This window comes from Heterodontus francisci, chromosome 45 (assembly GCF_036365525.1).
Source record: "Heterodontus francisci isolate sHetFra1 chromosome 45, sHetFra1.hap1, whole genome shotgun sequence".
NCBI classification, from domain to species: domain Eukaryota; kingdom Metazoa; phylum Chordata; class Chondrichthyes; order Heterodontiformes; family Heterodontidae; genus Heterodontus; species Heterodontus francisci.
In genome coordinates this window covers 20,192,907-20,203,127 of record NC_090415.1, presented here as the reverse complement: position 1 = coordinate 20,203,127, position 10,221 = coordinate 20,192,907, and the positions used below count along the sequence as shown (strand labels likewise).

Below are 10,221 nucleotides of genomic sequence, written 5' to 3'. Positions count from 1 at the left end.
CTCTCTGTGTGATTCCCTTTGTGCCTTTCTCTCTCATTGGCTTTCTGTTTGTCTGTCAGGTGCCTCCACTTTCCTGGTGTCTCTATTATTTCAATTCCGCGGCAAATATCCCCACCCGTAAATATTCCTACCACAAATATCCTCGCCTGCAATTAGGCCCCCGTAAATAGTACTCGTCCGCAAATAGTATTCGTCCTCAAATAGTGCCCCCCACAAATAATCGAGCCCGAAAATATCCCCCACCGCAATTATCCCCACGCCGCAAGTATTCTCCCACAGCAAGTATCCCCCCATCCGCAGCAAATATCCCCGCCTGCTGCAAATATTCCCCCACAAATTCCAACTCCCAGCAAAATTCCATCCAGCCCCACAATTTTCCACCGCAAAATTCCCCATCCCACTAATTTGACCCCTGCAAATATTTGCCCCTGCAAATATCCCCCTGCAAATCTCACCCCCTCCCGCAAATATCCCATCGGCAAATATCCCTCCCCGCCGCAAGTATGCCCCCTGCCACAAATATTCCCCCGCCACAAATATCCCCACCCGCAAATAGTCCCCCCGCAAATGTTCACCTCCTCACAAATGTTTCCACACAAAAATCCACTCCCCGCCAATCCACCCTCCACAAATATATACATGTCCCCGCAAATACTTCTCTGCCCATGCAAATTTCTATTTGAAAAGACTGGATATCCCCCATCCCATTTAAATACTGGAGAAGTCCCCCCCACTGCAAACACTCATTTTACTCTTGGAGAAGCCGACGAACCCCACTTCCCAAATTAAACCTGGAGCAGACCCACTCGCATTTTAAACCTGGAGAAGTACCCCTCCCATTTTAAACCTGCAGCATCCTCCCTTCCATTTTAAACCTGCTGAATCCAAAATGCCCTCTTATTTTAAACCTGGAGAAACGGCTCTCCTATTTAAAAGCTGTAGAATCCCCCTCCCCTTTTAAACCTGGAGAATCCCCCTCCCATTTTGAACCAGGAGAAACACCCCACCCATTGTTCAACCTGCAGAATCCCTGCTCCCACTTTAAACCTGGAGAATTCCCCCTCCCATTTCAAACATTGCCTAATTCCCTCTGTGAATATCGCCATCTAATTCTCCACCTGCCCCACTCTGAACACCCTCCTTTCTAAATAACCCCCTGCCCTGTAAAAGCACCCCCTCTACTAATTCCCACTCTGTAACATCTCCCCTCCCTCTGTCCCGTGTAATTCGCATCCCAGTCAACAGCACCCTGTGTAATTCCAACCTCCCTCACTTTCCTGGGTGTGGTTCGGTCTCATGACAGTCTTTAAATCACTTCTATTCTAGTCTGGATAAGGCTCAGATATTCTATCAAACGGCACCCGGACCTCGGCACTTTTAATTCATGTCCAGACAAACACAGGACCGGGCATAGAGCAAGGACCCCCAGAGACTAATTGGCATTCTGACCCTTTAATGCACAGCAAGATCCCATACCCAGACACATCCCTTCCCTCAGAAAGTTGTTTCACCCGTTCTCTCCATCACCCATCCACCTCCCCACCCCTCTCGACATCAAGGAATGAAACAGAGGCACAGGCACAGAGGCACATACATACACACACACACACACAAACACACTCTGGTTTCCACAGGGACAAGAGGAGTCCATTCAAGCCTTTGAGCTTGTCCCAACAATGGTAGCTCATGGCTGATCTGTCCCTTCCCCCATTGAGACACAAGAAGACAGGCAGAGACAGTCGGAGAGCAGAGACAGAGAGAGGATAAGAAACACTGGGCTGGACTTGGACTTGGGCCAAATGGCGCAAACCAGTTAGGGAAGGGGAGTGGTTGAGAATCGGCCGCCTGTTCTGCATCTCTCTCCTGTTTTTACCTCAAATGGGAGAAAAGAATCGGGGGAGATGGAAAGCAGGATCGGGGTTCACCATCACCATGTGCAACGCCATGTCAGCGAGTTCATATCCACCCCAAGTCAAAGGGACAGTGACACAAAGCAGAGATCCAGGGATTAGGTCAGAACTGATTAAGGGAGAGAGAGAGAGAGAGAGAGAGAGAGAGGAACAAATGGAGAGGCAGAGATCGGGAATGAAAGAGAGTTAAGGGGGTCCGAAGCCAGTGAGAGAAACTAAGAGCAGAGAGCAGAAATAACAAGAAGGACAGAGAGAGTGTGAGATGGAGAGAGAGACAGAGAAATGCACAGAAAAAGCTCCAGGGATAGATGAAGAATGCAGCAGCGATGTAGATATAGAGAAAGATCCCAGACAAAGAGTGAGATGCAGAGACAGAAAGATAAAGAACAAAGAACAAAGAGGCCCTTCGGCCCTCCAAGCCTGCGCCGATCCAGATCCTCTATCTAAACATGTCGCCTATTTTCTAAGGGTCTGTATCTCTTTGCTTCCTGCCCATTCATGTATCTGTCTAGATACATCTTAAAAGACGCTATCGTGTTTGCATCGACCACCTCCGCTGGCAACGCGTTCCAGGCACCCACCACCCTCTGCGTACAGAACTTTCCACGCATATCCCCCTAAACTTTTCCCCTCTCACTTTGAACTCGTGACCCCTAGTATTTGAATCCCCCACTCTGGAAAAAAGCTTCTTGCTACCCACCCTGTCTATACCTCTCATGATTTTGCACACCTCAATCAGGTCCCCCCTCAACCTCCGCCTTTCTCATGAAAATGATCCTAATCTACTCAACCTCTCTTCATAGCTAGCGCCCTCTGTACCAGGCAACATCCTGGTGAACCTCCTCTGCACCCTCTCCAAAGCATCTACATCCTTTTGGTAATGTGGCGACCAGAACTGCACGCAGTATTCCAAATGTGGCCGAAACAAAGGCTTATACAACTGTAACATGACCTGCCAACTCTTGTACTCAATACCCCGTCCGATGAAGGAAAACATGCTGTATGCCTTCTTGACCACTCTAGTGACCTGCTTTGCCACCTTCAGGGAACAATGGACCTGGACACCCAAATCTCTCCGTACATCAATTTTCCCCAAGACTTTTCCATTTACTGTATAGTTCACTCTTGAATTGGATCTTCCAAAATGCATCACCTCGCATTTGCCCTGATTGAACTCCATCTGCCATTTCTCTGCCCAACTCTCCAATCTATCTATATTCTGCTGTATTCTCTGACAGTCCCCTTCACTATCTGCTACTCCACCAATCTTAGTGTCGTCTGCAAACTTGCTAATCAGGCCACCTATAATTTCCTCCAAATCATTTATGTATATCACAAACAACAATGGTCCCAGCGCGGATCCCTGTGGAACACCACTGGTCACACGTCTCCAATTTGAGAATCTCCCTTCCACTGCTACTCTCTGTCTCCTGTTGCCCAGCCAGTTCTTTATCCATCTAGCTAGTTCACCCTGGACCCCATGCGACTTCACTTTCTCCATCAGCCTACCATGGGGAACCTTATCAAACGCCTTACTGAAGTCCATGTATATGATATCTACAGCCCTTCCTTCATCAATCAACTTTGTCACTTCTTCAAAGAACTCTATTAAGTTGGTAAGGCATGACCTTCCCTGCACAAAACCATGTTGCCTATCACTGATAAGCCCATTTTCTTCCAAATGGGAATAGATCCTATCCCTCAGTGTCTTCCCCAGCAGCTTCCCTACGACTGACGTCAGGCTCACTGGTCTATAATTACCTGGATTATCCCTGCTACCCTTCTTAAACAAGGGGGCAACATTAGTAATTCTCCAGTCCTCCGGGACCTCACTCGTGTGTAAGGATGCTGCAAAGATATCTGTTAAGGCCCCAACTATTTCCTCCCTCACTTCCCTCAGTAACCTGGGATAGATCCCATCCGGACCTGGGGACTTGTCCACCTTAATGCCTTTTAGAACACCCAACAATTCCTCCAACCTTATGCTGACTTGACCTCGGGTAATCAAACATCTGTCCCGAACCTCAACATCCGTCATGTCCCTTTCCTCGGTGAATACCGATGCAAAGTACTCGTTTAGAATCTCACCCATTTTCTCTGACTCCACGCATAACTTTCCTCCTTTGTCCTTGAGTGGGCCAATCCTTTCTCTAGTTACCCTCTTTCTCCTTATATATGAATAAAAGGCTTTGGGATTTTCCTTAACCCTGTTTGCTAAAGATATTTCATGACACCTTTTAGCCATTTTAATTCCTCGTTTCAGATTGGTCCTACATTCCCGATATTCTTTCAAAGCTTCGTCTTTCTTCAGCCGCCTAGACCTTATGTATGCTTCCTTTTTCCTCTTAGCTAGTCTCAGAATTTCACCTGTCATCCATGGTTCCCTAATCTTGCCATTTCTATCCCTCAGTTTCACAGGAACATTTCTCTCCAGCACGCTAATCAACCTGTCCAAGGGCAGGTATACAAAGTAAAATGTAGATTCAGAATAGAGAGGGGTGCCTCGAGGAGGGGTGTGAGATGCCGAGATAATCTTGCAGTGAAGCAGATGTGGAACTGAGAGCGGGAAATGGACTGAGAGACAGATAAAGATGCAGAGAGTCGCAGAAAGAGAATGAAAAGTGAAACTTGTGAGACACAAGGGAGAAGCAGAGCTAAAACGGATGTTGAAAGATGTGGAGATAGGGATTTAAAGATGTGAAGAAACAGAGCTATGGACATGGAGGGAAGGTGCAGAGAACAAGCTGCAGCAAGAGAAGGAGAGAGGCAAATCTGTGGAATTGCATTAAAAGAACAAAGAAGAACAAAGAAAATTACAGCACAGGAATAGGCCCTTCGGCCCTCCAAGCCTGCGCCGATTCGGATCCTCTATCTAAACATGACGCCTATTTTCTAAGGGACTGTATCTCTTTACTTCCTGCCCATTCATGTATCTGTCTAGATACATCTTAAAAGACGCTATCGTGCCCGCGTCTACCACCTCCGCTGGCAATGCGTTCCAGGCACCCACCACCCTCTGCGTAAAGAACTTTCCACGCATATCCCCCCTAAACTTTTCCCCTTTCACTTTGAACTCGTGACCCATAGTAATTGAATCCCCCACTCTGGGAAAAAGCTTCTTGCTATCCAACCTGTCTATACCTCTCATGATTTTGTACACCTCAATCAGGTCCCCACTCAACCTCCGTCTTTCTAATGAAAATATTCCTAATCTACTCAACCTCTCTTCATAGCTAGCGCCCTCCAAATCAGGCAAGATCCTTGTGAACCTCCTCTGCACCCTCTCCTAAGCATCCACATCCTTTTGGTAATGTGGCGACCAGAACTGCACGCAGTATTCCAAATGTGGCCGAACCAAAGTCCTATACAACTGTAACATGATCTGCCAACTCTTGTACTCAATACCCCGTCCGATGAAGGAAAGCATGCCGTATGCCTTCTTGACCACTCTATTGACCTGCGTTGCCACCTTCAGGGAACAATGGACCTGAACACCCAAATATCTCTGTACATCAATTTTCCCCAAGACTTTTCCATTTACTGTGTAGTTCACTCTTGAATTGGATCTTCCAAAATGCATCACCTCGCATTTGCCCTGATTGAACTCCATCTGCCATTTCTCTCCCCAACTCTCCAGTCTATCTATATTCTGCTGTATTCTATGACAGTCCCCTTCACTTTCTGCTTCTCCACCAATCTTAGTGTCATCTGCAAACTTGCTAATCAGACCACCTATACTTTCCTCCAAATCATATATGTAAATTGACTGTTCTGGAGCAGCGCTTCCCAAACTATTTGCTTCAGAGGCCCCTCCAGCCCCCTCCCTGAGAAAAAGTCTGCCCAGAACAAAAAAAATCAAAATACTGTGGATTTTGAAAACAAAGTGATTCCTGACAACGCTGGCCGCCAGTGAAGTCATCAGGCTGCGCCGCTATTAGCACATGCGCAGACGGGGTCCTGCTCTTTGCGCATGTGCGGACTTCCGACGTGCCAGGAGTGGTTGGCGCTGGCGCCGATGACGTCACTTCGGCAACACGCATGCTCTGCCTCTGCGCACGCGCGTTATGCAAATCCAACGGGTATGCACGCATGCGTCAACCTTCGGATATCCACGCATGCGTCAAGCTTCGGCGCGAGTTTCTGAAAGTGGAAGTTGGAGAGGTTTCGTCGGGAATTTTATCGGAATTATTTAGTTTTGGAGATTTCAGTCTGCTTCGTTTTTATTCGAAAGACGAAATTGCTCCAAGGGAAGTTGCTCTGAAAACATTTCCATCGTCTGGGGCACTGCACGTGCTCCAGTCCCTGTTGTAATTTGATCTGTTCCTGCACCCATCAGAGCAGTGCACATGGACACACAGCCACTTGCTCCTGCACCCATCAGAGCCGCGCACATTGACACACCTGTTTCCCCACTCGCCCTTGAAACAACCAAGCAGAGCCTTGTGAGACTCTGCAATTGCAGTTGCTGCCTGTCAAGCAGAGAGGGCATCCAAATGGTTCAAGCACTTGGGGAACATTTAGCAAGAGGAGACTAATCACTAAAAGAAACAAGCATGCTGTGTCCAGACGTTGCACGAATGTGAATGCTCTTGCTGTGTACACAACCGGTGTGCTGGGAGTTCAGCCACACCGTTCTCCATCCTCAATGTTGCTTTAAGGCAAAGGTAGATAAGAGCAAAAGAAATGGAATGTGATGCTGCTAGTAGGAGGCAGGATTAAATGGGAGCTGATGGTAAGGCGTAGGAGTAGCATAACCACTAGCAGGGAACAGCAGGGCTAAATGGCCAGCTTTATGTCCATAGTCCAAAAAAAAATGTTCCTCTTTTTTCCAGTACCCTCACATCATTCATATTTTCCTTGAGAGCAGCATTGAACCATCACGAGATAGGGGCAGTAAAATCATCCTGACTCCGACAGCTGAGGTGGGTACTATGTGATTCATTGGCAGTGTTGTCAGTACATGCCTTTACTGCAGAACATAAAGGATGCTCAACAGTAATTTCATTGGGGGGAGGTGGGGGGGAAGCTCTGACACTGATGTTCTTTCCTTATTTTTTTCATGTAAAACATACCCCTGAGATAACAATCTTTGAGACTTAAGGACGTCACTCAAGCAAAGGAGGCAGTGCAGCAGAGGACGCAAGGATGTGCTGATTCCTGCATCTGAGGTGGGTAACAAGTGCTTCATTGGCAATGTTATCAATTGGTGCCTTCACTGCAGAACTTACAAAGGTGTGCACAACAGTAATTTCAGTGGATGGAGGGAGGTAAGCCCTGACACTGATTTGCTTTATTTCTTTTCATGTATAACATGCCGTCGAGAAAACAATCTTTGAGACTTAAGGTCAGCATTCAAGCAACGAAGGCAACTGGTTCATGCTGCGGAGCTTGTCACAATGTGGAAAAGAACATTGCATTTATGGATGAAGTAGGAGCGCACATTGGGAGGCGTTTGGGGTACATTCACCAATATTTCCAACATTGCAACAATGACGACCACTTTAAAAGTTAACTAATGAAGTGTCAAATGCTTCTGATTCATTTCAAATCATTTTACTGAGGTTCTGAGTTTAGATTTCTCTCTCTGTCTCTCTCCAGCTTTCTTTCCCTCTGTCTCTCTAGTTAAACTTTTAACAGTTAAAAACACAGACTGCATTATGATTCGTTGCTGTTTTTAACTGAAAGACAGTAACATTTCGCAGCTTTAACAGTTAAAAACACAGACTGCATTATGATTCGTTGCTGTTTTTAACTGAAAGACAGTAACATTTCGCAGCTTATGTCAATAAAGATTATATATGAAATAGCGGGGAAAAAACTGAAATGGACAGAGAAAGAGCATGAGAGAGGGACAGACGAGCGACTGATAAATGAGCAGAGGGAGAGAGAGATTTAGAGAGACGGAGAGTGATAAAGAGACAGACACACAGACACACAATAGTGAAGGTAACTGTCTGAACCCTGTTAACCTCTGGTTTATTAACTGTGATGTGTTTGTATTTGGGTGTTGCTGAGAGATTGTCTGTGTCACCGAGGGAAAATCCCGGGCTCTTGCTGTGCTATTTTGTTTAACAAAGCCTTTTAATCAATTTTCTGTCTCTCCCTCCTACCTTAGGAATTTTCATTCTGAAATCTGCATCGTGAAATTGAAAAGAGGGAAAGTCTGGGACGAGGAATCCTTGGACAAGAGCTTCTTCCAGAGTGGATGGACTGAGGCCTTGTCCACAGTCTGCATCCAATGGGCCGACGTGAGTTTTGTCCGTTTATTAGCCCGAGGTTTAATTTCCTCTCTGTGGCCCTGTGTTTTTGGTGCTTCGGGTTAAATAGTCCCTGTTGGATTGGTGCCCTGACGTTTTAAACAGGTTGAAAGCCTGGGGTTAAAGGAGCAGCCGCAGGAGGGAGTCTCAGTTGCCACTTGCTCCTTCCAGCACTGTCTGTGAGGTTTGCTTGTGTTTTGGTCACTGCTATGAAGCTTGCAGTTAAATAGGATGCACGGTGCCAATTTTAATTCATTTTACTGTAGTTCTAAGGTTGGCTTTCTGTCTCCACATTCTTTCCCTATGCCCCATGCATTCTCTTCTCTGTCTCTGTTTCACACTCGACTTCTCCATTTAAATATTTAATAAATAAGCAAGCGATGGTGGTATAGTGGTGAGCATAGCTGCCTTCCAAGCAGTTGACTTGGGTTTGATTCCCGGCCATCGCAGTCTTAAATTGCAGGTTTACTTTGTGGGCGGCACAGTGGTGCAGTGGTTCGCACAGCAGCCTCACAGCTCCAACGACCCGGGTTCAATTCTGGGTACTGTCTGTGTGGAGTTTGCAAGTTCTCCCTGTGTCTGCGTGGGTTTCCTGCGGGTGCTCTGGTTTGCTCCCACATGCCAAAGACTTGCAGGTTGATAGGTAAATTGGCCATTAGAAATTGCCCTTAGTATAGGTAGGTGGTAGGGTAATATCTCGAGGGATAGGTGGGGATGTGATAGGAATATGGGATTAGTGTAGGATTAGTGTAAACGGGTGGTTGATGGTCGGCACAGACTCGGTGGGCCGAAGGGCCTGTTTCAGTGCTGTATCTCTAAACTAAAATAAAAGCAAGAAAATACAAGCACTGCAATGTGATGTGTCGTTATTGGAAATGGTGAGGCTGAATCAGCAGCTTGTTCCTAAATTGAAGAGAAAGTTTCGCCCTTATAGGGGATTGAGGGGAAATCTGGCTTTTGTCACATTGTTCCTTGTTGGATCTAGCTGTGCATCTAGTGCCTGCAACATGTTTTGCATGACAACCATGAGGATACTTTAAAATTCAGCTTCCTGAGTCTCTGAGTGTGGATTTCTCTGTGTTCTCTCTCTAATTTCCTCTGCTTTTCTCTCCCACACACTTATCCTATTTTAACCATTAATCAATAGGTGCCACAATGTGACATGCGGTTATTACGAACGGTGACAGAAACACTTCAGATGACGTTTCAATCAAGATTAAATACAAGATCGAGAGAAAAAGAAACAGAAGTGGATGGGTCATGGGGCGCAGGGTAGGGGGGGAGCGGTGGGGAGATCAGGAGAAACACAGGGAGGGGGTGCTGGAGAAGGGGAAGGTAGAGAGGGGGAGGGGGAGAGGCAGAGAGAGGGAGAGTTAGAGAGGTGGAGAGGTAGAGAGGGGGCGTGGGGGAAGCGAGGCAGGGGGGTTGGGGGAGAGGAGGTTGGGGATTGGGAGGTGGAGACGGGGGTTGGGGGAAAGAGGGTTTGGGGTGCAGTGGGAGGGAGTTAAATTTAGAAGTTCCTGAAGGGGGGGGGGTTGCAAAATGCAGGGACCAGACAGCTGCAATGCCAGAAGTACAGTTGAGAAGTAGGGGGAAAATCGGATGGATGGGAGATCTGCAGGTGGAGGGAATGGCTGGGTATAAAGGGCCAGAGGCGAGAGGCCGTAGAGAGCCGCGGGCAGCGAGTGGCCAAAGACTTTGGTGTCGCCGGGTGCGGGGACCGGTCGGTACGTCTTTTGCTGCTGCAGGTTTATGGCGCATGCGCAGAAAACTCAGTCCTCCTTCCCCCCCACCCCCTACTGTCTCCGGCTGCTCCGCTCCCCTCCATCACCTTTCCCCAGCCCGCTCCGCTCCCCCCCACCCCGGCCCGCTCCACCATCACCCCCTCCCGAACCCACTCCGCTCCCCGGTCCCGACCCGTTCCCCAGCCCCGGTCCCGACCCGTTAGCCGGGCCCACTCCCGACCCGCTCCCCGGCCCCGACCCGCCCGCTGGCCCCGGCCCGCTCCCCAGTCCCAACCCGCTCGTTCGCTCGCACTCTCAATCCGCTATCGT

At 47.9% G+C, this 10,221-nt stretch overlaps 1 non-coding gene across 1 annotated transcript; it reads left to right on the top strand.

Moving 5' to 3' along the window:
* The first annotated feature begins 8,544 nt into the window (after nt 1–8,544).
* trnag-ucc (transfer RNA glycine (anticodon UCC)) lies at nt 8,545–8,616 on the top strand. The gene has a single exon. It is a non-coding gene; the product is annotated as a tRNA-Gly (tRNA).
* The last annotated feature ends 1,605 nt before the right edge of the window (nt 8,617–10,221 follow it).